Genomic DNA, 26792 nt, shown 5'->3' with positions numbered 1-26792 from the left:
GGAATATCCATATTTCAAAAAATCCACTTAGCTGTGCAATTGAGGAGTTTCCACATAACTCTTTAACTAGAAGTGATTAACCTGCAATGTAATGACATACTAAAAGCCAATGCCTTAAGAGAAAAATCTAAAAATTCTAATCAGTGCCTTTCAAGTCATCATATGCCTAATTAAAATATGGGTGAATTAATATCAGTATTTGGCTGTACTTTCTGTGGGAAAAGATATTTTTGATGAAATACATAAAATCTCATTACAACATTACCATGTGAACATTTGCAATTAATTTTTATGCAAGAGAACATTAACTCTGAATCCCAATTTAGCAAAATATTATCCCTGCCATTAAAAAATAATTTCATTCTTCTCACTAGTAGACCAGTATTATAAGAAATTGTACTCAGTTTTTATGGTCATATTTTGATTTTCATCAATTAGCAATTTATAGAAATTTGTTTTCTCTCATTACATAAAAATCTATATGTATCTTCAATTTTGCCTCTTGGCCCACAAAGCCCAAAATATTTACTACCACACCTTTTGGCCTTTGAGAAAGGCTTTACAAAAAGTCTTGCTAACTTCCTAAATAGCCCAGTGAAATAGAATAGGAAGCCTAAAACAAAGCCATGCATAGATGAACCTTGACTTATGACAAAGGTAGTATTGCAATTTGGAGGGGAAAGAAAATCCCATCCAGATGAAAAAGTACCCTTTACCTTACTTCACATCATACATGAAAACAATTCAAGGTGGATTATAAATCTAAGTGTGAAAAACTAAATCATAAAAATTTGAGAGATAATATTAAAGAATGTCTTTATGACTTTGGGGTATAGAAAGCTTTCTTAAACAGAATACAAAAAGCACTAACCATAAAAGATAATTTATAAATTTTACTATATTGCAATTAAGATCTTCTATTTGTCAAAAGATACCATAAGGAGAATAAAGAGGCAAGTGACAGTGCTTTAGAATTTAAATGGTCAATTCCATGACAAGCAAGAGTTCCAGTAAGTGGCCTTTGTAGGATTGTGTAGCAATCACAGAGCTCAAAGTTTGCAAGAGAGAGCTGACAATCTTCCCTTTCCTAGTCACTAGAATTTATAATAAATTTAGAATGCTTATTCTCAGATATAAAAATTAATTTGTCAAATGAACAATAAAGACTATACTCTCAGGGAACATTTCTGTAGTTTGTCAAATGAACAATAAATGACTTGTTGATATTTATTATTATTAAGCAGTATTTTGAAAAGAATACAGTAGATGGTATAAGAACTAACATGTTCAAACATTTTACAAATAAATTATTTCTTTTTCATTCATATTATACCAACCACAACATTTGTAAGGCACTAATTCTGTTAGATGCAGAATTAAACCTGATTAAATTGAAAAGAAAACACATTACAATGCAGTTATCCACGTGGCTGTCATTTGGAGCCCTAGCTTCACTGAAATAATCATTAGAATAGTAAATAAACCTCAAAAAAAAGCAGCACACTATTTTATGTTAGTAAATGCATTAGCTTTATTGTAGCTGGTGGGCAAAAACAATTTGATGAAACTCCTGGAGGATGACACATTTCACAGTAAGATGTTTTTCCATCCTTTATGTGGAAAAAATAGGAACCATTAGCAGTTTAAATGTGGCAAGTTTAGGTCAATAAAAACTATGAATATAAATTTTTAAGTTAGTTTTTCAAACACAGTAGTAGAATCCAACAGACAGATGTTAATGTGGCTCACTGAAATGATTCTGTGGCTTTTAACTGCTAAATACCTGCTAAAATAATCATCTCAGGGCTACAGTATCAGTCACCAAATTTCCTTTATGTACCCTAATCCTTCATTTTAAAAAGAGATACTTAAAAAATTCTTCATACACTGCAATTTTGGAACATATCCCACTGTCTTAACCTAATACTCTATATTACTATTTTGTACCTAACATTTAATTCATGTTGTTGTTCAATAAACAGATTATTATTTGTTTTGAAGGAAACAAATAGTTTCCAAAGAAAACTATATTTGTCAGAAGACCCTTCTAATTCACAACTTATGTGCCAAGAACTATACTAAGAATGTTTTGTGCATGACCTATCACAATTTTCTTTGGTAAACAACTATTATTATCATTTAAAGACAAGGAAAGTAAGGCTTAGATAGGCTAACTAACTTAGAACTGATGCTGAGGTACAAGATGAATGTTCTTTAACAGGCAGTTAAAACCAAAGTCTAAACTGAGAAGAATTTGATGAACTATTAGGGAAGACATGTCATGTATATTGACTTCACTGATAGAGAAAATAAGTGGTGGCTAAAAATATGACACATTGATCATGCCAAAGAATCTAAACCCAAATGGATGTCTGAAATTAGTTAAAATAGTAGTTTGCTATGTAAGAGTAAGCTTAAAACTACATATACTGGTCCAGTGGAATGGTTATATGGGAGACAACTGATGATGGCCCAGGATTGCTAAAGTCTTTATTGAAGAAGCAACACTCATAAAGTAGATATTAAAAAATTAGGGAGCAAGATGGCCAGATAGAACACTCCAGGGATTACCCCCTGCAGAAACACCAAATTGAATATCCACATAAGAAATAACCTTGATAAGAACCAAAAAAATCAGGTGAGCAATCACAGTAGTTGGTTTTGACATTATATCAAGGAAAGAGGCACTGAAGAGGGTAGGAAAGACACTCTTGCATTGTCTAAACCACCCCTTCCTGATTCCCCAGCTGTACCATGCAGAAAGATAATAATAGCGGCAAGGCAGTAGTTGCCACAGGCCATGGGCAAGACCCAGTACTGTACTGGCTTCTGGTGTGAACCAGTGCAGTGTCAGCTGTGGTGGCCATAGGAATGCTCAAGTCACCCCCTCCCAACTCCAAGCAGCCCAGCACAAAGAAAGCCTGTTTCTGTTTGGTGGAAAGTGAGGGAAGAGAGTGAGAATTTGCCTGGTAAACCAAAGAACTCTCCCAGATCTTACCCAAGACCACAAAGGTAATACTTCTAGGATTCTATAAGAGTCACAGCATTACTGGGCTTGGGTTGCCTCTAGTGCTAATGTGGTTACAGTGATCACAGGCTTAGATCTCAATATTCCATTGGCCTTTGAATATGTGGAAAGCCTTCTCAAGAAGGACCTGTACAAACAAGCCCAGATTGTGAAGATTGGAATAAATACCTGACTCTTCAGTGCCTAGAAAGTGATAAACATCCACAAGCATCAAGAACATCCAGGAAAACATGACCTAAACAAATGAACAAAATAAGGTACCAATCCTGAAGTGATGGAGATATGTGACCTTTCAGACAGAAAATTCAAGATAGCTATTTTTGTCCATGTGTGGTGGCTCATGCCTATAATCCTAGTACTCTGGGAGGCTGAGGCAGGAGGATTCCTTGAGCTCAAGGAGTTCGAGACCAGCCTGAGCAAGAGCAAGACCACATCTCTACTAAAAATAGAACAAACTGGCCAGGTGTGGTGGCATGCACCTGCAGTTCCAGCTTCTTGGGAGGCTGAGGCTTGAGCCCAGGAGTGTGAGGTTATAGTGAAGTATGATCATGCCACTGCATTCTAGGCGGGGTGACAGAGTGAGACTCTGTCTCAAAATATCTGTTTTGAGGAAGCTCAACAAACTTCAAGATAACACAGAGAAGGAATTCAGAATTCTATCAAAGAAATTTAACAAAGAGATTGAAATAATTTAAAAAAGGAATCAAGCAGAAATTCTGGAGCTGAAAATTCAATTGACAAATTGAAAAATGCATCAGAGACTCTCAACAGCAGAATTGATCCAGCAGAAAAAAGAATTAGTGAAAATTGAGGACAGGCTATACGAAAATACATAGTTAAAGCAGAAAAAAAATAAAAAGAGTTAAGCACACCTACAAGAATTAGAGAATAGTCTCAAAAGGGGAAGTCTAAGAGTTATTGGGCTTAAGGACATGGAGAGAGATTAGGATAGAAAGTTTATTGAAAGAAATCAGAACAGAGAACTTTCTAAACCTAAGAGAAAGATAGCAATATCCAGGTACAAGAAAGATCATAGAACACCAAGAAGAGTCAACACAAATAAGACTGCCTAAAGGCATTTAATAATTAAACTCTCAAATGTCAAGAATAAAGAAAGGATCCTAAAAGCAGCAAGAGAAAAGACACAAATATAAGAGAGCAACAATATTTGCTCTGGTAGCAGACTTCTCATTGGAAACCTTACAGGCAAGGAGAGAGTGGCATGACATATTCAAAGTGTTACAGGAAAAAACTTTTCCTCCTAGAATATTATATCCAGCAAAAATATAGGAGAAATGAAGATTTTCCTAGACAAACAAAAGCAGAAGGATTTCGTCAATACCAGATCTGTCCTACAAGAAATACTAAGGGGAGTTATACAATGGGAAAGAAAAGGACATTAATGAACAAAATTTTGGATTGAATAAAGAAGTTTGATTTTTTTTAATCTCTTTACCATCCTCCCTCCCCTCCTTTTTCAGTTTGAAATGAGTTTAGGGATTAAATTTTTAAAATGTTTACATTTTAGTTAGAACTGGCTGAATAATATAAGAAAAACAAAATCTCCAAGTAGCCTTAAATTTTAGTAGCAAATCTATCTTTTGTTCATTAGTCTGGTTTGCTTGACTAGTCAATGCAGGTAGGGAAGCATTTTAGAAAAAATTGTTTGCAGTTTTTTTCAGCTTTTTCTGGTCCATGCATGGCAGACCAAGCTGTTCTTATGCCAAACAGAAATATATTATTGCTCTGAGCTTAAGATTTTGACCTCTTTGATCTGAGAGCCTAACTCTTATAAACATTTTTTTTCTGAGACAGAGTCTCCCTCTGTCCCCTACCCACCCCCAGCTAGAGGGCAAAGGTGTCATTATAGCTCACTGCAACCTCCAACTCTTATAAGCATTTATTTAGTTCTTTCCTTTTAGAATGTCAGTCTTTCAATTAACTGTTCCATCAACCTAAGCGATTCTCAGCCAGGCAAACCTAAATGTAAATTTCCAAAAGGTATCTAGGTTGTTGGTTACCATGGAGCTGTTGTAATTTGTAAAGTCATTAATTTGAAAGTCTTTTAAGACTTTTAAAAAAATCTTGGCTGGAATGCTATAATCGATCAATTTATCTTAATACCAGCAGAAAAGCCAGCAGATTCAAAGTAATCAGGAAAAAAAAAAAGAGCTAGACACAGAACTTAGGAGGCTGTTCATGTTAACTCTATAGTTGGTTGTAGTTTCTAATTCAGTTCTAAGAAAAACAAGCTTGGGAGTTCAAATGATCCCCTTTAATGGCCACAAATTGTTCATTGATTAAAATGTGTATGAGAATGGACCATAAATTTTCAATGTATACCTGTCTGAAATCCTAGAGGGTTTGGTATGCTTTAGAATTTTGAGGATCCCATTACATTTCTCATTAATTTCTCAAGAGCAAAGAAAATCCTATAAATCCCATCAGGGAATGTCAGAAGTTTGGACTGGCGTTTTTAGGTGGTGGCAACTGCACTAGTGACTTTTAATTGACCATCTCATACTCACCATGCAGAATGTTTATTTTTGCTCTTGGAATATGTTGAGAAACAAGCCAGGGGAAAAAATGTTGAAAAGTCAGATCATTTATAGACACACATAACCAAATCAAAATGAAATCAAAATAAGAGTGCTCACAAAAATTTTAACCCATATGTGCAAACCAAACAAAATATTAAATTAGGCATGCAGAAAGAACTAAAAGTGAATTTACCAGAAAAGACATGCCTTACAGACAAAACACAAATTCTGTAAAAACCAGAGTACTCAAACCAGAAGGATACTTGCCTTTATACCAGAAAGGACTTGCTGAAACAAACAAACAAACAACTTTATAGTCCTAAGAAGGATGTAAGATCCTGTATTTAAGGCAACCTTAGATCTTGAATAAAGTAAAAAATAACTCACCACAGGGAGAGAGTCTAAGAATTTGAGAGATTTACTAAGGCAGAAAAGGTGACTCATGGGAGCAAAGACCACAAAGGTCTCAGTTGGTATCACACTTGATTCCAGGGGCTGCCAATCTGTGCAAGGTGAGCATGCTTCAGTCTTGCTTCTGGACAACAAATTATATCAAACAAAATAACAGATAGAGACTCTCTAAAAGAAAATAATATTTATTTGGGAATGGACATTGCAATAGAAATATGTTGCCATAATAATCTATGTGTGTATTCAGGGAGTTTAAGGAAGACAAAGTTTTTAAAGGAAAAATGAGAAGGATTATGTAATTTTTGAATCAATTATTCTTGGCTACAAGGATCAGTAATAAGGGTGGCATCAGTTTCAGGTTGGACAGAGAGGTGCTGGGCGGATATCCTTGCAAAAGTAGCTTTTTGTGTGTAAGGTTGCAATGACCATTGTGCAAAGCTGTGATTTTTGCAGTCTTTTGTGATAGTTGTTGTTATCAGGCATTTGTGCATGAGAACCGTCCCTTTGTGGCCTTCCCTGGCTCCATTTTTCAGGGTTTTTTTAACACAAGTGACTCCATTTTGATCCTCCCAACTTTTATACGTGCAAATTGTAACCAAAAGAGAACAGGCATGGATATAATTATTTAAGACAAAATAGAATTTAAGACAAAACTGTAATAAGAGAAAAAGAAGGACATTATATAATGATAAAAGGGTCAATTCAACAAGAAGATATAAACAAATATAAATATATATGTATCCAACATCGGAATGCCTGAATATATGAAGCAACTATTGACAGATATGAAGGGGAAAACAGACAGCAATACAATAATAGTAGAAGATCTTAATACTCCATTTTCAATAATGAATACTGTGTCTGGACAGACTATCATAAGGAAATGAAGAGTTGAACAACACTGGAGACCAAATGTTCCTAAAAGACATACAGAACTTTCTACCTAATAACAACAGAATACACATTCTTCTCAAGGGCACATGGGACATTCTCTGGGATAGATCACATGTTATGGCACAAAACAAGTCTGAACAAATGTAAGAAGACTTAAATCATTCCATGTATCTTTTCCAAGCACCAGGGAATGAAACTAGAAATCAATAACAAAAGAAAATGGGAAAATTCACAAATGCATAAAAATTAAATCACATACTTTCAAATGACCATTAGGTCAAAGAAGAAATCAGAAGGAAAATTGAAAATATCTAAAGACAAATGAAAACAAAAACACAACACATCCAAATTTATGGGATGAACAAAAGAAATACTCAGAGGGAAGTTTATAGTTTATAATAATAAACATCTACATTTAAAAAGAAGAAAAAGCTCAAACAACCTAATTTTATACCTCAAGGAACTAGAAAAAGAAGAACAAGCCAAGTCCAAAGTTAGCAAAAGAAAGGAAATAATAAAGATTATAGCAAGAATGAATAAAATAAAGACTAGAAAAACAACAGAAAAATAAAAAACTAAGAACTGATTTTTGAAAAGGTAAACAAAATTGACAAACCCTTAGCTACACTAGTAAAGAAAAACGAGACAAAATGAAAATAAATATCATTAGAAATGAAAGAGGAGACATTTCTGGATATGACAGAAATAAAAAATAAAAAAGATAAGGAGCTATTGTAAACAATTATATGCCAACAAATTGGACAAATTAGAAGAAATTAATCAATACCTAGAAACAAGCAACCTACCAAGACTGAATTAAAAAGAAATAGAAAGCCTGAACAGACCAATAACAAATAAGAAGATTTAATCAGTAATCAAAAACCCGACAAAGAAAAGCCCAGGACAAGAAGGCTTTACAGATGAACTCTACCAAATATTTGAAGAATTAATACTAATCCTTTGTGAACTCTCCAAAAAATAGAAGAAGAGGGAACACTTACAAACTAATTTTATCAGGCCAGCATTAACTTAATACCAAAGCCAGACAAAGACACCACAAGAAAGGAAAACTACAGGCCAATACCTCTGATGAAAATAGATGCAAAAATCCTTTTAAAATGTTAGAAAACTGAATTCACAAGGGCATAAAAGGATCATAACCATGACCAAGTGGTTTTTATTCCTAGGATGCAAGAATGGTTCAACACACACAAATCATTCAATGTGATACACCCGATTAACAGAATGGAAAATAAATATTAATACCATATGATCATTTCAGTAGATGCAGGAAAAGCATTTGACAAAATTCAAAACTTTCATGATTAAAAAAACTCTCAAAAAACTGGGTATAGAAAGAACTTACCTCAAGACAATGAAGGCCATATATGAAAAGCCCATAGCTAACATCATAGTCAATGGTAGAAAACTGAAACATTTTCTTCTGAGATGCAGAATAAGGCCAGGATATCCTCTCTTGCCACATCTGTTCAACATAGTCCTAGAACTCCTAGCCAGAGAAATTAGGCAAGAGAAAGAAATAAAAAACATCTAAATTGGAAAGGAAGAAGTTAAATTATCTGTTTACAGAAGTCATGATTTTACGTGTAAAAAATCCTAAGATTTCACACACACAAAAAAGCTGTTAGAAATAATAAATGAATTCAGCAAGGTTGCAGGATACAAAATCAATGTGTGAAAATCAGTTGCATTTCTATACAACAACAGTATAGGGCTGACATAAAAATAGAAATATAGACCAATGGAATAGAATAGAGAGACATAAACTCTCACATATACAGTCAACTGATTGCCTACAAAGGTGCCAAGAATACTATGGGGAAAGGATAGTCTCTTCAATGAATGATTCCAGGAAAATTGGGTATCCACATACAAAAGAATGAAATTGGACCATTATCTAACATCATACACACAAATAAACTAAAAGTGGATTAATGACTTAAATGTAAGACTTGAAACTGTAAAACTCCTAGAAGAAAACATAGGAACAAAAAACTTCTTGACATTGGCCTTGGCAATGATTTCTTGGATATGACATCAAAGGCACAGGCAACAAAATTAAAAATAGAAAACTGGGATTACATCAAACTAAAAAGCTTCTGAACAGCAAAGAAAGTGATCAACAAAATTTAAAGGCAATCGATGGAATGGGAGAAAATATTTGCAAATCACATATTTGATAAAGGGTTAATATCCAAAAAAATATAAAGAACTCCTATAACTCAATAGCAAAATACCAAATAGTTTGGTTAAAAAGTAGGCAAAAGAACTGAATCGACATTTCTCCAAGAAGATATACCAATGGCTAACGGTTACATTAAAAGGTGCTCAACATTCACTAATTATTAGGGAAATACAAATCAAAACCACAATGGGCTATCACCTCACACCTGTTAGAATGGCTATTATCAAAAAGATAAAAGATAACAAGTGTTGGTGAGGGTGTGAAGAAAAGGGAACCCTTGTACACTGTTGGTGGGAATGTAGAATGGCACAGCCATTGTGGAAAACAGTATGGAGGTCCCTAAAAAAATTAAAAATAGAACTATCATATGACCTAATGATCCCACTACTTAGTATATACCCAAAGGAAATGAAATCACCACCTTGTAAAGATATCTGCACTCCCATGTTTATTACAGCATTCACAATAGCCAAGACATGAAAACAACCTAAATGTCCATTAATGGATGAAGGATAAAGAAAATGTGGTATATACATACAATGGAATATTATTCAACCCTAAAAAGAATGAAATCCTGTTATTTCCAACAATAAGACAGACATTATGCTAAATGAAATAGCCAGCCACAGAGGGAAAATGCTACATGATTCCACTTATATGAGGAATATAAAATAGTCAAACTTTATGAATCTAAAATAGTCAAAGAAACAGAAAGTAGAACGGTGGTTGCTAGGAGCGGGGGAAAAGAGGAAATGGAAAAGTATTGGGCAAAGGATACAAAGTTTCAGTTATGCAAGATGAATGTCTAGAGATCTACTGTACAGCATAGTACCTATAGTTAACAATACTGTATTATTTACTTAAAAATGTGCTAAGATGGTACATCTTATGTTAAGTGTTTTTAATCACACATACAATAATAATAATAATAATGAAGAGGGCAGGAAAAAACATTTGGAGGTGATGGATATGTTTCTCACATTGATTTTTAGTGATGGTTTCATCATCATATACTTATTTTCAAACTCATTGAAGTATGAACATTAACTACATATAGCTTTTTGTATGTCAATAATACCTCAATAAAGTGGTTTAAAAATTTTTCAAATTAGTTTAAAAAGAAGTATATTCTGACATATGCTACAACATGGATGGAACTTGAGAACATTATGCTAAATGAAATAAGCCAGTCACAAAAAGACAAATACTCTATGATTCCACTTATATGAGGTACATAGTCAAAATCATAGACACAGAAAGTAGAATGGTGGTTGCCAGGGGTTGGGGGAAGGGAGCAATGTGGAGTTATTGTTTCATGGGTGTAGAGCTTCAGTTTTGCAAGATAAGCAGTGTTCTAGAGATGAATGATGGCAATAGTTGCACAACAATATAAATGTACTTAATATCACTGAACTGTACACTTAAAATAGTTAAGATGGTAAATTTTATGTGTATTTACCACAATAAAAAATGAAAAAAAAAATCAGTTATAGATAAATGGTTTATTTTTGGACTCTCAATTTTATTCCATTGATCTATGTCTATCCTGATACCAATAACACATGGTTTTGATTACTGTAGCTTTGAAGTAAGTTCTGAAATCCAGAATGTGAGTCCTCCAACTTTGTTCTCCTGTTTCGGCTATTTTGGGCCCCTTGCAATTCCATATGAATCTGAAGATTGGATTTTGTGTTTCTGTGTAAAAGGCTATTGGAGTTTTGATAGGGATTACATTAAATCTGTAGATTGCTTTGGGTAGTATTGCCATCTTAACAATAGTAAGTCTTCCGATCCATAAACACAGTATTTCTTTTTATATATTTGGGATATTTTATATACATATGGAATTCGCTCATGTAATTATGAAGGCCAAGATCTATAGTCTGCAAGCTGGAAACCCAGGAGAGTTGATTGTATAGTTCAGGCCAAGTATGAAGGAATGAGAACCAGGAAAGCTGATGGTATAATTTCTACTCCAGGTCTAAGTCCAAAGGCAAGAGAAGAATGATGTTCCAGCTTGAAGACCGTCAGGCAGAAAGAAAAATTGCTCTCTTACTCAGCCTTTTATCCTATTCATGACTTTATCTGATTGGATGAGGCCTGCACTCATGCAAACTATTCTACTACTTTACTCAGTCTACTGGTTCAAATGATATTCTCATCCAGAAACACCCTTACAGACACACTCAGAAATAATGTTTAACCAAATATCTGGGCACTCCACAGCCCAGTCGAGTTGACACATAAAATTAACGTCACAACTGGTTCTTACCTGTAGCCAAGGTTGAGAAACACTGCTCTGGGTCCTGGAAAGAATGAATCTTAAAGCCTGGCACAATCTTCAAGGAGTTAACAGTCAGGTTAACCAGTCAGAAGCACCGGAATGATCAGGTGCTTCTCACAATAAGTAGGCATATAAGATTAGAGGCTAGCTAAATGGGTGATTTTAGGACAGATAAATTGGAGGAAGTGGTATTCCAGCAAAGGTTTACTTAGATTTAGAAACATATTCACTTTTTCCATATCCCCATACAAGGGAGGCAGACTCTAAACACATAAACAGGAGTTTTTATCTCTTTTAAGTAACAAACTGCTTCAAAATTCTAATGCAGTTTTGTCACATTGAACACGAAAAATTACTTTAATTTTCCAACACAATTTGAAAACTTGCCATTCAATTACTAAATATTTTAAAACTTTTTAGTATGTTTCCTCTTGTACTCTTATAAACCTTTTATGAATTGGGTAAAAATCAGTGTAGTATTCATGAATAAGTAAGCACAAAGTCTGGATTGATGCAAATTCAATGATCGTCACTATTTTGTTTTTTCATTTGGCAGCAAGAATAATCTTAATATCTAAATATAATTATCATTGAATTTTTGGTGCTTTATTCTACAACCCCGAATTTCAAAATACAGAATTTGAATCTGTTTGTCCTCTAATAGTGTTAATATAGGAACCAAAGCCAAACTGTTGAGTTTGAATCCTGTTTCCTATTGGCAAAACGTGGGACATGTTCTCTGTTTAGAGAAGCAGCTTTGCCACAGCAACAGGAAAAATGCACGTGAAGAAATGAGAAGGGTCAGTAAGATATTCCTCTCTCAATCAAAGGCCTTTCTGACTTTTTCTGCTTACAATCAGGTTTCATAAACTCAGAGCTGATGCTCTAGGCAGGACAGAAAACAATCTCAGCACGGACAGACACCCTAAGTCCTGAACTCTATTTCTTTATTCTGTATGACTTAGCTAACTTTGGAAATGTTATCAAGGGATAATATATACTTCATAGGCTTGCCATAAATATTAAACAACATAACCTATTTAAAATCAATAGCACAGCTTTAGAGATGTACTCAATAAATGCTGATCCCCTCCATCTGTCTACCAGTCTTCTACCACCCTTCCTCTTCCCCCAGTAAAATGCACCTGGACTTCGCTTATTTCCTCTCTAAACTTATAGTTTGGATAATGCCATGTAATAATCTGAGGCTGAGGTTGAACTCATATGAAAGGAAGAAAATAATCTAATCTAAATTCTAATATTTGATGGAAGTGAAATTGAGGGGTACAGTGAATACAGATAATTTGAAAAAAATCTTTAGAAACACAGTAATATAAGCATACCAAAATGTTCTTCAAATTGGATTGTTGGTATATTGTATCAGCTGCAGAGATACTGGAAGAGAAAGATTTGCTTGCTAAATAGTAGGAAATACTCTTTGCAAATACTCTTAAAAGGCCATATAACCCAATTACCTGATTCCATTCGATCCTGTCTGCCCACACTCCATAGCTGGGGTCCAACTACATGAGTATGTTCAAATTTGACTGTTACACCTGCTCCCTGTAGGTCTCTGCTGTCATCAGTTTTTCTAATTTGATCTATCCTTCCCACATTGATACTTGGGTATTATCACCTAAAAAATAAAAATTAAAAAAAAAGGTTCTATAACAGTTTCATTCTCTTTCATGGCTAAATAGTATTTCATTGTATTTACACACACACACACACAAACACATTTTCTTTATCCATCCACCAGTTGATGGACACTTAGGTTGATTCCATATCTTTGCAACTTTGAATTATGCTACAATAAACATATGAGTCAGTGCAGGTATCTTTTTGATATAATGACTTTTTTTCCTTTGGGTATATACCCAGCAGTGGAATTGCTGGATTGATGGTAGATCTACTTTTAGTTCTTTGAGAACTCTCCATACTGTTTTCCATAGAAATTGTGCTAATTTACATTCCCACCAACAGTGTACAAGCATTCCCTTTTCATCACATCCACACCAGCGCCTATAGTTTTTTGACTTTTTAATAATAGGCATTCTGACAGGAGTAAGATGGCATCACATTGTGGTTTTAATTTGCATTTCTCTGATGATTAGTGATGTTGAGCATTTTTTCATGTGTTTGTTGGCCATTTTTGTATCTTCTTTTGAAAAAATGCCTATTCATGTCATCTTCCCACTTTTTAATGGGGTTATTTGTTTTTTTTCTTGCTGAGTTATTTGAGTTCCTTGTATAATAGATTCTGGATATTAGTCCTTTGTTGGATGCATAGTTTGCAACTATTTTTTCCCATTCCGTAGGCTATCTATTTACTGTTGATTATTTCTTTTGCTGTGCAGAAACTTTTTAGTTTAAGTCCCATTTGTTTATTTTTGTTTGCAACAGTTTAAATGCATGTTTTTGCCTCAGTTCCTCCCAAAAGTCGATTAAAATTTTAGTAAAGGGATAAAATAACCATAAACTGATATGCCTCTTCCTAATCAAAATCCCTTCCTACCTCTCCAAAGGTAACTACCACACTGACTTAAAAATTGTGGTAAAATAAACATAACATAAAATTTATCATCTTAGTCATTTTTAAGTGTACAAGTCAGCAGTGTGAGTACATTCACACTGTTGTGCAACCAATCTCCAGACCCCTTTTCATCTTGCAAAATTGAAACCTTATACCCATTAAACAACAACTAACTACCCATTCAACCCTCTCACCAGCCCCAGAAGCTAGCATTCTACTTTATGTCTCCATGGCTTTAACTACTCTAAACACTCCATGTAAGTGGAATCATAGAGTATTTGACTTTCTGTGATAGGCTTATTTCACTTAGCATAATGTCCTCAAGGTTCATCTATGTTGTAGCCTATATCAGAATTTTATTCCTCTTTAAGGATGAATAATATACCATTGTATATATATGTATATATATAAGATAATATATTTTGTTTATCTATTCATTCATTGATGGATACTTGGGTTGCTTCCACTTTTTGGCTATTGTGAATAGGTGCTATGAACATAGGTGTGTAAATATCTCTTTGACATCCTGCTTTCAATTCTTTTGGGTATATAGCCAAAACTGGAATTGCTGGATCATATGGTAATTCTATTTTTTAAGCCTCTGAGGAACCATCAGATTGTTTCCCATGGCAGCTGCACCATTTTACATTCCTACTAACGGTACACAAGAGTTCCAATTTCTTCATATTCTTACCAACATTTGTTATTTTCTGGTTTTTTGATAGTAGCCATCCTGATGTGTGAGAGGTGGTGTCAGTTGGTTTTGATTTGCATTTCTCTAATGGTCATTGATGTGCCCAGTGTTTGTATATCTTCTTTGGAGAAATGTCTGCTCAAGTCCTTTGCCCATTTTTAATTGGTTGTTTTTATTGTTGTTGAGTCATGGGAGTTCTTTATATATTCTGGATACTAATCCCTTATCAGATATATAATTTGCAAATATTTTCTCCCATTATGTACATTGTCTTTTTACTCTGTTGATTTTGTCCTTGGATTTTAAATTTTGATGTACCAGATTTGTCTATTTTTAGTTTTTTGGCCTGTGCTTTGGTGTCATATCCAAGAAATCATTGTCAAATGCAATGTCATGAAGTTTCTCTCTGTGTTTTCTACTAAGAATTTGATAGTTTTAGCTCTTATATTTAGATCTTTGATCCATTTTTGGTTGATTTTTGTATGTGCTATAAGGTAAGTGTCTAACTTCATTCTTTCATATGTGGGTATCCAGCACCACTTGTTGAAAAGACTGTCCTTTCCCATTAAATGATCTTAGCATCCTTGTCAAAAGTTGTTTAGCCATATATGTGAAGATTTATTCTGGGCTCTCTATTCTATTACATTGTCTCTCTTTATCCTAGTACCACAGTGTTTTAATTACTATAGCTTTGTAATATGTTTGAAACCAGGAAGTGTGAGACTTCCAACTTTGTTCTTTTCAAGATTATTTTGGATATTCAGGTTCCCTTGAGATTCCATACAGATTTTAGGATGGTTTTTTCTATTTCTACAAAATATCAGTGGGATTTTAAGAGGGATTGCATTGAATCTATGGATCACTTTGGGTAGTATTGCTATCTTAACAACATTTACTCTTCCAATTCACGAACTTGGGATATCTTTTTATTTACTTGTGTTTTCTTTAGTTTCTTTTAGCAATGTTTTATAGTTTTTGGTATATGAGTCTTTTGACTCTTTGGTTAGTTTACTACTAAGTTTTGTTTATATAAGTGAAATTGTTTTCTTAATTTCCTTTTTGGATTATTCATTGTTAATACATAGAAACACAACTGCTTTTTGTGTGTTGATTTTGTATTTTGCAACTTTGCTGAATTTGTTTAATATTAATTCTAACAGTATTTTTGTTGAATCTTTAGGGTCTACTTTACTGACTTTTATTGTAATCATGCCCTTGTTTTTCTTTATATGTGACTACATAAAATATGTATCTCTAAACACAAATTTAGTTTTGCTTTGTTTTTTAACTTAATATACATTGAATCATATAAATTTAATCATTTTGTATCTGACTTCTTTTATTCAACATTATGTTAGCTTATCTATCCTGTTGCATCTGAATTACACTTGCATTTTATGTCTTTTCATCACTGTTATTTCAGCGTAAAGTAAATTTGTTTTACATTCTATAGTTAAGGGGTACAATTTATGCTTTTTATGGTGATATACATTTGGATTTTTCCAGTTTTTCTAATATAAATAATAATTAGTAGCAATTCATAGGCTGCAATGAACATCCTTGTATGTATCTCTTGATTCATATCCACATGCAATTCTGTAGAGTGTGCACATACATAGCAGTAAAATTGTTGGATCATGGGGTGTGTATATCTTGAAGTTTAGTGGATAATACTAAACAGTTTTCTAAAGTGATTGTACCAATTATTCTACCATGGAAGTGCATGACAGTTCCTATTGCTCCACATTCTTGTCTACTCTTTTACTCTAGGTATGGCTAGTTAAATCTTAACCACTCTGGTGGATGACCAATGGTAGCTCATTGTAGTTTTAGTTTGCACTTTCCTAAAGACTACTGAGTTAAGCACCTACCCAAGTCATTTCCCATTTTTCTATTGGGATATATTTTCTTTCCTTACTGATTTGTAGGAGTCCTCTAAGATGAATTGTGTTGCTGCTGTTGAGTGCCTAAACACACTGGCCATCTCAAATTACTCTATTACAGTATCAGGACTTGAGACTTTCTGGGTCATAGATGATCCTTAACTGAGTCCTGGACTTTAACTTTTCTACATTCAATCTTCAAAACTATCAAAATCTTTGCATCACAGAAAACTCAACCTGCAATAGCAATGCTTTTGATAATTCTGCAGAGCTAGATGAAACTTAATGTTTTGAGGGGAGTGCCATTGAGATAAAAATTGAAAAGGAGGGGAAGGAAGCAGGATTGGATAGATGAAAAAGTCAAGCTGTGATGTTGGCCCAATGACAGCTGAATGAAATGGCCCATCAGTGTTGCCTTAAACAGAAACAAAATTACCATGTTTTTATATCCCCATCTGAATCAATTGTTAGATGTGGGCCATCCCTAGGAATGGCATGATCTTGGCTAGATGGCTCCCTGCAGCCAAGATAATCCCTGAAAAGGATAATAACCAAAGGCTCTCCACTGACGGCACTCTCAGCAGCTGGAGCACCAAGTACGTCCTTGATGAGAAATCTGAATTATACATCTCTGTGTTCTCTCATCTGCCTTTTCTAGATTAGCAAATGCCCCTGGGCAAAAGCAAATCTCTATTTTTGTCCTCTACTCTGGATCTTGCTCCAGTATTTACTCAGTATCTTTTAATTTTTTTGACACTTTTAAGAATATTATTGTTCTATTCTAGCACTTTTTTAGTTGTCTTCACCAGGAGGGCTGATCCAAATGATCTAGTCTACCTTTACCAGAAAGGAAAGTCAAAATCAGGTCTAACAGCTAGAGATTGAGGTTTAATGTCTTTATGGGAACTTGGCTAACTTTGGGTCTTAACCACAAATAAGGTACTGGAATGAGCTCCCCAATAAAAACAGGAAACCCAAAGAGTTGCTATTTCTATAATAAGGAGACTAGAAAAACTTTGCTCACAAAGTTTTGGGAAAATACAAAGTAGCTGGTCATCTACCTGATTTTGTGAAGGTGGAAGTGTATGATCTCCTCTAAGAAATTAAAACCTTAAGACCACTCCACCATTGCTGTGGGCAGTATGGAAGATCTGAATTTATTCTACCCTGTAGTGTGAGGCATTCATTTAAAAATTGTCCATTACTAGTGAAATAATTGGGACAGCCAGCAGGGAAAAAGAAACCACAAAATTGCTCCTTGGAGACCTTTCCACACTTCAGGATGCATTAAATCATATGTCGTATATCATTGAAGTTAAGATAACAATAACAATTTACAAACAACACAAGAGTTGATCTAGTAAGAGGAAGAGTCATCAGACATAAACTAGAGAACTAACAGTCTAAGAATTTGAGGCGACAGGGCAAGCTCTAAAAGCCTACAAAATGAATTTATTTAAAATAATCAAAGAGATTAAAGAAGTAAGAGAAATCATGATGATTAATAAGCCCCTGAAAAAAGAAGAGGCATAATTTTCAAAGAACCAAATAGACTTTTAGAAGTGAATGTAGTCATTATAGCCATTGGAATTTGAAACTCAGTAAATGTTGAAGTAGTAAAAAGGAGAATTAGTGACCTGGAAGATAGATCTCAGGATATTACTACAGAATGTGGAGTAAAGATATGGAAAACATAAAAAAGAGATTATAAGATATGAGGGTGCAATTAGCAGGTCGAACATACATCTCATCTCCAAACAGTTCTAGAAGGAAGGAATAGAGGTGCTGAAATATTTGAAGAGAAAATGGCTGCAAATTTTCTATAATTGAAGAATAGATGAATCTTCATGCTGAGGGAGACCCAAGTTCCCTGCTGAATAAATCAAATGAAATGCAGAAGTAGACACATTGTCATCAAAGTACAAAATACCAAAGACAAAAAAAAAAAAATACCAAAGACAGAAAGAAAATCTTAGAAGAAAACAAATTTATCATATTTATAATGGAAAAATTTCAACTAATTTTTTGACTGTAGACTTCCTATATTGATAGTCTTAAGATTATAGAATAATTATTTCAAAATATTGCAGGAAAATAATCTCAACCTACAAACCTAAACTGTGTTCAAGAGTGAGGAAGAAATAAAGTCCCTTCTAAACAAACAAAGATTAAATTTGTTGCTTCCCAATGAGAGATTTATAAAAGATTATACTTTAGGAAGAAGTATATAATTTAGGAAATTTAAATCAGAGTAAGGTGGGGGATATAAGAATAACATGAACAAAACAATGCACAAAGCAAATGAAAAATTGATTATATAGAAAAGAAGAAGGAAATGGAGAATTACTATTACAGAACTGATAAAAATAAGGAGAAGCTAGGAAATAAACAAAAATCATATGGAAGAGGGGCTGGTGATAGGGGCTTGTGGTAATCAGAGTTCTTACGTTGTTAAGGAGGAAGAGATAGTGATTAATTTTAGTTTTCCAATCAAGTAGAATCAGTAAGTTCCAAATCAGTAAGGGGGGGAAAAGTGAATTAAAAAAAACCCAATCAATCCTAAATAAAGACATAAATAAATAAGCAAAGTAGGGGGAGGAACAAATAAAAAAAAATCACAGAAAGTAGAAAATACAATATAATAGCATAGGAATCAGTCTAGATACATGAGTGATCATGATAAATAAAAATGTGTTAAACTAATCTTTTAAAATACTAAGTTTATCAAATTGGACTTCAAAATATAATCTAGCTATATGTTTTTAATACAAAGAATTCATCTAAAATATTATGACATTGTAAGAGTAAGGACTTGAGATTGCTGCTCAGAGCATAACCCTCACACTGGGGAGGCCATGAAAAATAGTCTATTCTTACAATTAGATCTTTAGACAAATGATGATCCGTGTTTATTGACCCTGCTATGAAAAAAAAGATTTGTTCTCCAGTGTTCCAATTTTAACATATTCATTTCCTAAGGAACAGAAGCATTATTAATTCTTCAGTATTTGAACAAATGACTATGAACAAAGGGTACCTTTTGGGTTTTCACATGCCATTCTAGAAATGGTTCCTGGGTTCATTTACTACTTGTACCCTTTTGCAGTCTAATTCAAAATGTGCAAGCTCATTCTAGCTCAGTCTTAATGAATTAGAGTGGCAGTGCAATCACAAAAATCACTGTTTGCTGCACTAAACATAATTACCAATCATTCCCTGGAGAAGACCATAAAACTGCAAAAATATTTTCTTGTGTTAGAGGTCTTAAATAGGGTAACTAAGTATAGTATGGTGAGTTCATTTAGTGATACTAAAATATTAAAAATTTCCTAGTATACTTGGTTTTTGCATTTTTTTACTTTTACAGTTTTTATTATTTTGATCTAATATAAATATTAATATAACACTCAGTAATAGGTATTAGTGTATTTGAAAGACAAATGCTTTACTTTAGGTTTATTAAAATACTAAGTTGTGAAATTACTTATCTTTTTCATGATAAGGTGTGGATAGAAGACAGATGTACACTCATTTCTCAGGACAATATTATGAACATTATCAACACTTAAAAAAATACAATGTCTGAATAGAAATATTAATGGAACAGAATATAATCCATAAATAAAGTCCAGTAGATGAGGGAATTTAGTATATGGCAAATGTGGCATGAGTGAGAAAAAGCCAGATTCTCCAAATAAGTCATATTCATACAACTTGTACCAAAATAAATTCTGCATAAAGCAAAATTTGATAATAAAAATGTCTTCATAAATTACTATAAGAGTCAAGAGTGAAATGGATGTGGCTGTAAAAGGGCAACATGAGGAATCCTTGTGTTGATTGAAACATTTGGTATCTTGTTTCTATTAATGTCAATATCCTGGTTTTGATATGGTTGGGATAGTTTTCCAAGATGTTACTATTGGGGGAAAACTAGGTAAAGGGTACACAGGATCTCTGTATTACTTCTGGCAACTGCATGTAAATCTAGAATTATCTCAAGATAAAAACTTTAACTTTGAAAAAAGTTAAATAACGATCCTGCCATATGATCCAAGCTTTCCACTCCTAGGTATTAATCCAAGAGAAATGAAAGCACATGAGTGTTCCTAGCAGTCTTATTTGTAGTAGCCTAAAGCTGGAAACAATCCAAATGTCCTTCACGAGGTGAATGGATAAACATTGTGGTATATCCAAACAATGGAATATTACTTAGGAATGAAATCAACAAAACTTTTGATATATGCAGCAATATGGATGGATCTCAATATAATTAGGTTATATCAAAGAAGTCGGACAAATATAAAATTCTAGAAATGCACATTAATCTGTAGTCATATAAAAGAAGTCAGATGGCTTCACAGGTGCATTTCAATGCTTATCAAATGGTATACTTTAAACGTGCAGCTTATTGAATGTCAAATTGTAAGTCAAAAAAGCTGTAAAAAAATAATCATTTCCTTGGTGTTTCTACTGAATTTTGTTTTAAACCTCTACTACAGTGTCAGCTTTGAAGTTAGAAGCTTTAGAGTTAGAATACCTGAGATGGAGTCCCATTGCCATTGTTTATTAAGTATGTGACCTTTCGGAAGTTAAAATCAGTTTCATCATCTATAAAATGGATATAACAAAAGTGCCTTTCTCAAAATATTGTTCACCTAGCACTTTGGGAGGCCAAGGTGGGAAGATTGCTGGAGCTCAGGAGTTCAAGACCAGCCAGAGCAAGAGTGAGACCCTGTCTCTACTAAAAATAGAAAAAATTAGCCGGGCATGGTGGCACTTGCCTGTCTATAGTCCCAGTTACTTGGAAGCTGAGGCAGGAGGATTGCTGATGCCAGGGCACTCTAGCCTGGGCAACGGAGCAAGACTCTGTCTCAAAAAAAATAAAATATTGTTCAGTGGGTTAAATGTAATAATGCAGCACTTGGCACATTGCCTATCAACCAGTAAGTGCTCAGAAATGTCCATTGCTTTTACCACTAATGCCACATAGTGACCACTTAAGGGCAGGGACCATGCTTTATCCATCCTTATATATCTACTCCCTAACTGTTGAACAAAGTACACTCTCAATCTTTAATAACTGAACTGGATAAAATGTCTTCCTATTGCAATATGCCCAAGTATCTTTAACCATTCCTCAGCATTTTGAGCATTTGGGCATTTCCAGTTTTTTGTTTATTTTTTCTATTAAGATGTACATAGCTACAATGTGTGGGGCACAATAATCACACAAACCCTCTCCCACCTCATTTCAACTTACTTCTTGGGATATATTATCAGGAATAATATTATCACAGCAAAGTGAATGATTAGAATATGGGACTGCAGTGGCTATTTTATTTTGTCTAGGATAGTTTCCCATTTCCTGTCATCTGGTATGTCATCCCCTTTCCTTTGGAGAATGCACCAGGAGAGTGGTTCAGAGAGGGTGGTCACTCATGGTGCTCACCTTCACGGACTGGGTCTCTGATTGTCCTGCACTCCTCTGGGCAGTGACTGGCTTGTGAGGGTTGGGGGAAGGGCGTGTGACCTGAGTATGTCCAATCTGTGTCCAAATTGGAGAGGGAAAGATATTCTCTTTCTCTTGGATCTTGAGGTGTAGGATATAGGACTTAGATGGTCAACCTAGTGTGAACAACTCTAGGGTCCTTCAAAATTACAGAAGAATGCAGTTTTTACTTATATAAGAAAGTCCTGACCAATATGATTGGCTTTATGATTTTTTTCCTCTAAATCTTTCCTAATTTAGTATCCTGAAAGACTACTCATTTGTAATGTTACCATCAGTGTATTGAGTGAACCTACATCCCCATTGTCTCACCCACACATGGTTTTATAATTTTAAAAAAAGTCTCAGCCGGGCGTGGTGGCTCACGCCTGTAATCCTAGCCCTCTGGGAGGCCGAGGCGGGTGGATCGCTCGAGGTCAGGAGTTCGAGACCAGCCTGAGCAAGAGTGAGACCCCGTCTCTACTAAAAATGAAAAGAAATTATCTGGCCAACTAAAAATATATATAGAAAAAAAATTAGCCAGGCATGGTGGCGCATGCCTGTAGTCCCAGCTACTCGGGAGGCTGAGGCAGTAGGATCGCTTACGCCCAGGAGTCTGAGGTTGCTGTGAGCTAGGATGATGCCACGGCACTCACTCTAGCCGGGCAACAGAGCGAGACTCTGTCTCAAAAAAAAAAAAAAATGTCTCTACTATTTTAATAGTCTAATGTCTAACTTTAGAATTCTGGACCTACAGCCCATCTTGTCACAGATTGCTTTTCTTAGACTCCTTAAAAAAATGCAATCCAGAGGACTTTGCAGCCCAATGCATAATCTACACTCATAACTAAAGCTTCTGATTCAATCTTTGTCTGCTCTACAACTGTGGTGCGCTGGCCTGAACAGTAAACTCAATGACCCACTTCACCCCTTTCTCTGAAATCCTAAAACCAGCACTGAGACAAGCCTGGAGCCTGCTGTGGTTCTCCGTAATGTTCCAGAGCCGCCTCCACCCCTTGCTACTACTTGCCACAATAGAGAAATACAAAGAGGACAGCAGGCAAGGAAGAAATAGAGCTAAAGATAATTGTCATTATTTCCTCACTCTTCCCACCAAAGGCTTTATCTCCCAGTCCTGTTCCATTTAGTGCCTATTAGGAGTCAAGTCTTATGTTTACATACAGTCATTTTAATCCTATAATAATCCCATGAGATTGGTGTGATTATCCCAGTGAACAGATAATGCAACTAAATTTAGGGGAGATTAATTTGCCCAAGTTCACATGTTAATAGGGTACAAAGCCAAGATTTGACCCCCAGCCCCAGACATCTGTCCTTCCTGTTATGAAGCATGCTGCTCCACGCAGAAAGCCCCATTCCGAATGCATGATGCTTAGCAGTGGCCCTCTCCTCGTGACAGATACTGAAAGACAGTAGGTACTTTCAAAAATGCTTATTAATAGGAAAAACACTACTGTCATCATCAAAAATAAATAAATCGTTCACACAGCTTTGGGATCAAGGGAACTGAATTGATCAAAAGAAAAGGAAGGCCTCAATGCACATAATCTTAATGATACTTGGGCCACCACATGCTACCAAAATGCTTTTAAGTTCTAAAGTGACAGATGAAATTATTTTATGCAGTCTATTTAAAATATGTTAGTTATATTTATATTCCACATGTTCTACATTTGCAATTTATGATATGTTGTGATTCTCTGCATGAGCAATATATTTCTAAGAATTATTCTGGAACTCAGAGTGTAAATTTTCTGTTTTAAGACACAGTGGAGAGCAATAGTCATATATTTTATCAGGTACACAAATACCCAATTATAAAGTTGTTTCTACGAGAAAAGACTCATACTGTGTTAAAATTTTGAGTATCTCATATAGCAATTAGCCCTATTTGTTCTTTTCAGCTGCTCCCTGACACCTTTCTGCCATCATAACAACAAAAAGTGGTAGAATTTAAAAATAGCAACCTTTACTTTATACTTTATAATAAGTAGCAATTTTGTTCTGTTCTTACCGTATTGAAGACACTAATGACTACACTATATAAGTACAGTTAGGTAAATGACAAAAATTCAATGGTTTCTAATTCCTGGGTAACAACTTTGATTAGTTTTTCTTCCAAGATTAAGTGGTAGACTTCTCTAAGTATTTAAAAAATATATACATTATTCTCTATTCCTGTTGCCATAATTTTACTTAGGATTTTCAGAGTATTTTTGCTGTCAGTCTCATGCCATTTTAAAATAAGACCTTTCACTATCTGTATCCAGTGTCAAAAAGTCTCTGGGTATAACTCCTATTAATAATTGAGAGGCCTGGTGGCTTTCCTTCTCTGCTTGTTAGCATTCAGCTCTCACTAACTTCTCTCAGCCAAAGAGAGTTAATAACAAGTGGGCTACTATACATTTCAAATGAGCTAAGTATATTAAAAGGATTATTAAAATGTTACATGAGTTATAAACTCGAAGGTAGAAGCAATCATACATGAAAAGCAAGAATAGTGCTAACATTGTACTCTCTATGAATCAACAGGAAAGACACAACAGAGATCCACTGTTTTGCTGACAGTAACAGCCACGAAGTCAGGAGAAGAGCTGGTACCTCAGTAATAATATCCTTGGGGGCCTCCCATGAGCAGGTTTGCAAATAACTAACACTCAAGTTACACAGCCATTTGGCCTAACCTGCATGATATCAGTCCATGTGACATTTAATAACAGTGTAATTATGGAGTCTTTTAACCTTTTCAAATGCAGCTCCAATTTGAGATAAGAAAAATGAAAAATCTACATGTTTTTCTTCTAGGAAATTTGCATAAAGCTGAATAGTTGTATCTGTCATGAATAAATATTTATAATGAGAGAATAAAATGTTTCATTAGGAACAAGACTGAGTACGATTTTACTGATTCACTTACTTCTTTTGTATATCCATGTCATACCTTACTTTGCCTTTATAATTTTTCACTTTATTTAAAACTACACATCAAATTTACTCAGGGATTCTGAGATCAGTTAGTTTCCTCACCTGCAAAATGAAAGGAGACTAAAATAGATTATTTGTATTCAACTTTTTTGTATGTGTGATAGACAGGGTCTTGCTCTGTTGCCTGAGCTAGAGTGCAGTGGCATCATGATAGCTCACAGCAACCTCGAACTCCTGGGCTCAAGTGATTCTCCTGCCTCAGTCTCCTGAGTAGCTGGGACTACAGGCATGCATCACCACACCCAGCTAATTTTTCTATTTTTTTTTTTTTTTTTTTTTTAGAGGCAGTTCTCACTATGTTGCCCAGGCTGGTCTCAAACTCCTGGACTCAGCAATCCTCCCGCCCCAGCCTCCCAAAGTATTAGAATTACAGGTGTGAGCCACTGTGCCTAGCCTTCAACCTATGTTTTAAGCTGAACCTCAACATATATAAAAGGTAAACTAGAGCTGTTAGGGCTAATATTGTATAGGGAGGGACTTTCTCCCAAGGAGAACCGTACTTCTCCTTCCCCTCCACCCTCCAAGAACTCTAAGGAATCTAGTAAAAACAAACAAACAAACAAAATACAAGAATTCAGAAATAAGGTTAGAAAGGCCACAGGATACAAAGTCAATATAGAAATCCAATAATAAAATTAAGAAAACATTTCCATTCACAATAGCATTCAAAAGAATAAAATATTTAGGAATAAAGTTAAGATAGTCTTATCTTAGGCTAAGACCTGTACACTAAAAACTATAAAAGATAATTGAGAGAAATTAAAGACCTAAGTAAATAGATATATACCATGTTCATGAATGGAAAGAGTTAATATTGTTAAGATGGCTATGCTCCTCAGCATAAGCAATGAAGTTGACAAAATTTCTAGGAAAATCTCAGTAGATTTTCTATAGATATTGACAAACCTATCCTAAAATTTAGATAAAAGTGAAAGACAACTAAAATAGTAAAAAATAAAAAAGTTGCAAAGAAGAACAGACTGGAGGACTTACACTACCTGATTTCAAAAACTACTAAAATTTTCAGAAATTAATATAGTGTGATGTTGCCATAAAGAGATATATAAATCAATGTAAAAGAACAGAGAATTCAGAAATAAATGCATACATTTATAGTCAGTTGATTTTTGACAGTTTCCAAAACAATTCAGTGGGGGGGGGAAGGACTGTCTTTTAAAAAAAAAAAAAAATGGAGCTGGAATAATTGGCTCTATCTATCTATCTAAAAGAATAAAGGCCCTTACCTCACACCATACACAGAAATTAGCTCAAAATGAAACATAGACCTAGTGTAAAACTAGAACTATAAATTTCCAGAATAAAACACAGGAAAAAATTTTTGTAGCCTTGGGTTGAGCAATCGTTTATTAAATGTGACACCAACATCACAGTTCATTTTTAACATGATAACTTGGACTTCACCACAATTAAAAACTTTTCCTCTTTAAAAGACACCATTAAAAAAATGATAATACAAACCACAGAATGGGAAAAATATTTGCAAATAATATATATAAAAATGAACATATGTCCAGAATATATAAAGAAAACTTACACCTCAAAAATAAGACAAATAGGCCAGGCGTGGTGGCTCACACCTGTAATCCTAGCACTCTGGGAGGCCGAGGCGGGTGGATCGCTCGAGGTCAGGAGTTCGAGACCAGCCTGAGCAAGAGCGAGACCCCGTCTCTACTAAAAATAGAATGAAATTATCTGGCCAACTAAAACCATACATATAAAAAATTAGCCGGGCATGGTGGCGCATGCCTGTAGTCCCAGCTACTCGGGAGGCTGAGGCAGTAGGATCGCTTAAGCCCAGGAG

At 34.6% G+C, this 26792-nt stretch overlaps 1 protein-coding gene across 1 annotated transcript in view; it reads left to right on the top strand.

The window, feature by feature from the left end:
* Positions 1 to 24412: 24412 nt before the first annotated feature.
* MNS1 (meiosis specific nuclear structural 1) overlaps positions 24413 to 26792 on the top strand; it is a 98762-nt gene continuing 96382 nt past the window's right edge. Inside the window, exon 1 of the mRNA XM_045529838.1 lies at positions 24413 to 24623. The gene's annotated coding sequence lies outside the window, so the exon portion shown is untranslated. The remainder of the gene's footprint in view (positions 24624 to 26792) is intronic.

The sequence above is a fragment of the Lemur catta genome, chromosome 1 (assembly GCF_020740605.2).
Source record: "Lemur catta isolate mLemCat1 chromosome 1, mLemCat1.pri, whole genome shotgun sequence".
Lineage (NCBI taxonomy): Eukaryota > Metazoa > Chordata > Mammalia > Primates > Lemuridae > Lemur > Lemur catta.
Note: the sequence above shows the minus strand (reverse complement) of the source record. Positions and strands in the feature narration are given on the sequence as shown.